This window comes from Orycteropus afer, unplaced genomic scaffold, assembly GCF_000298275.1.
Source record: "Orycteropus afer afer isolate SDZICR_OR568_19922 unplaced genomic scaffold, OryAfe1.0 scaffold00010, whole genome shotgun sequence".
NCBI classification, from domain to species: Eukaryota; Metazoa; Chordata; class Mammalia; order Tubulidentata; family Orycteropodidae; genus Orycteropus; species Orycteropus afer.
In genome coordinates, this window is record NW_006921597.1 from 15677227 (window position 1) to 15679963 (window position 2737).

A 2737-nucleotide genomic window follows, 5' to 3' on the forward strand; every position below is an offset into this window, starting at 1 on the left:
TATTAGTTGGTGTTTAATCCACTTCTGTATCCTTCTTTTCAAAGCTCAGGGCTCCAGGATTATGCTCTGTATCTGTGTCAATGGTTTCTCTTTTCTTTTTTGAAGAGGATCTTTATAGCTTGTTTGCTTATTCCACTATCTTACCAGAAATCCCTCCATTACTCTTATTATCTGTATGAACTTGGACAAGTATCTTAACCTCTATATGTCTCAGTGTTATGTCAGTAAAATGGACATAACACTATTTGCACTGCTACTTGTTGAGGATTGGAGTGCCTGCGTAGTGAAAATGGTTAATTCTTGGGTGCTAACTGAACAGTTAGAGATTCCAGTCTACCTGGAAGCACTTTGGTAGAAAGGGTTTGGCAATCTGCTTCTGAAAATGCTACAGAGGTCAGTTCTGCTCTGACACACATGAGCTCACCATGAATTAGAGTTGACTTTGGCAACTGGTTTTGTTGAGAATTAATTGAGATAAATTAAGGAAAACACATTTTTTAGTAACAGTTTACTAACAGCTTCTCAATAAAGTAAAACCAAAACCAAACCAAACTCACTGCCACTGAGTTGATTCCAACTCATAGCAACCCCCATTGGGTCTCCAAGCCCATAAATCGTTACAGAAGCAGATTACCTTATCTTTCTTCTTGGCATGGCTGGTGGGTTCAAACCAATGTTCTTTTGGTTAGCAGTCAAATACCCTACCCTCCACACCACCAGAGCTCCTTCAATAAAGCAAAGCAATCATTTATTTTAAAAAAGAACATTGAAGCTTGGAAAGCAAAAGCCAGAGACAGAAAAACACTCAGTGGCCAGGAACACAATGTCCATAGAAACTCTATGCTTCTGCTTTTGATGTTCTGGGTCAGTGACTCAATTACATGCTTCCAGGACAAGGAGAAGGGTTTTTTAGCAGTACTAAGATGAGCATCAAGGCAAGGGAGAGGTACCAGCAGTTATACAAGGTTGTTGTGACCCTTTAAGTGGTAGCATTTAAGATACTATATTGTTGTCACTTTGTCCTGCATTCTGGCTCTTAAGTCAGATTCTATATAACATGTCTTTGCCCAGCATTTATAGCTTTGACTCTCAATGGAGGAGGAAAGGAAAACAGCCCTTTTCTCTGTGCCTGCAGATCTTCAGAAATATCTACAAGAAAGACAGCCAGAGGGATAGGTGAAATGACCCCTAAAGGATTTGGTTGCCCTTCTTTTTGCCTGTTGAAGGGAGATAATATCTTCTAGCACTATTAGTAACCCCACTAAAGGATTCTAAACACTTCATTAAAATCTCACCACCAATTCTGTTCCATCTGGGGACTGCTAATGAAAAGGAAGAGTCATTTGAAAACTTAAGTCAATGTGAACTACCCTGGCTCCCACTGGAAAAGATGCAAGTAGCTTGTCAGTTGGGTGGCCCTTTAGAAAACTCACTCCCATAATCTAAGTCTCTGTGATTTGGTTTCAATTACTCCATGGTGCTTCCTTGCACCAGCCAGCTGCAAAGATTGCCCTACATTTGGTGAATTACTCATCTTGATGCAAAGACCCTCACTAAAGGAATTTGGATTCATTTCCCATGTGCTCCTTCTTCTTTCCTTTTTCTGAAAGATGATTTCCAAATTAGATCCACTCCTTTCTCCTGCAACCTTAAGGACCAAGAGTATCTCATGTTTGTAGATTCAGACCTTTGCAGCTGGACCAAGTATCCCAGTGGCCATAGCAAGGGTGGTTGTTGTTGTTGTTGTTATGTGCCGTCAAGTTGGACCCAACTAATAGCGACCCCTCCTTGGGTTTCCGAGGCAGTATCACTACGGAAGTAGATTGCCCAACCTTCCTTCCAAGGAGTGGCTGGGGGGTTTGAACTGCCAGTCTTCTGGTTAGCAGTCAAGTGCCTTAGGCACTACACTACCAGAGCTCCCATAGCAAGGGTGGGGATGAGTATACTCACCTCACTCCTTGACCTACAAGCAAATCGCCTTCAAGTCACATGGTGACCCCATGTGTGTTAGAGGAACTCTGGTGGCCTAGTGCCTAATGCATTTGACTGCTAACCTGAAGGCTGGTGGTTCAAACCCACCAGCCACTCCTCAGAAGGAAGACTGGGCAATACCATCTCGGAAATCCAAGGAGAGGTCTTATGAGTCACAATTGACTTGACGGCAGTTGAGTTTTCTTTTTAGTTTGTGCTTCATAGATTTTTTTTTTTTTAATTGTGATTTGGGTGAAGATTTACAGAACAAATTCACTTTCCATACACCAGTTCACATATACTTTGTCTCATGTCATTGACTACAGTTTAAAAAATATGGAACGCTTCACGAATTTGCGTGTCATCCTTGCAGGGGCTATGCTAATCTTCTCTGTAGCTTCATAGATTTTCAATGGCTGATTTTTCATAGTAGACCACCAGCCATTTCTTCCAAGATGCCTCTGGGTGGAGTGGAATCTTTATCATTTTGATTATCAGCTGAACACATTAATCATTTGCACAATGCAGGGATTCACTCTGACCTACAAGCAGTCTATTAAGTGCCTGGAGACTTTTAACTTTGGCTGCTCTCTTTGAGGCTTCCCCTCCCTCCCCCCCCCCCAAAGGGCAGGACTATCATTTCAACTTCAGTAGGCAATGAGAAAACAGGAAATTTTTTTTTTCTTTTCAGAAGTATTGGGTAGCATCTAAGCTAGGCACTAAGATCACAGGAAAACCCTGAGAATTTCTCCTTCCTCTCAAGACT

General features: G+C 41.8%; 1 non-coding gene across 1 annotated transcript; it reads right to left on the reverse strand.

The window, feature by feature from the left end:
• Positions 1–2301: 2301 nt before the first annotated feature.
• Positions 2302–2412, reverse strand: LOC122150916. Its single transcript, XR_006163907.1, has one exon. It is a non-coding gene; the product is annotated as a U6 spliceosomal RNA (small nuclear RNA).
• Between the last annotated feature and the right edge of the window lie 325 nt (positions 2413–2737).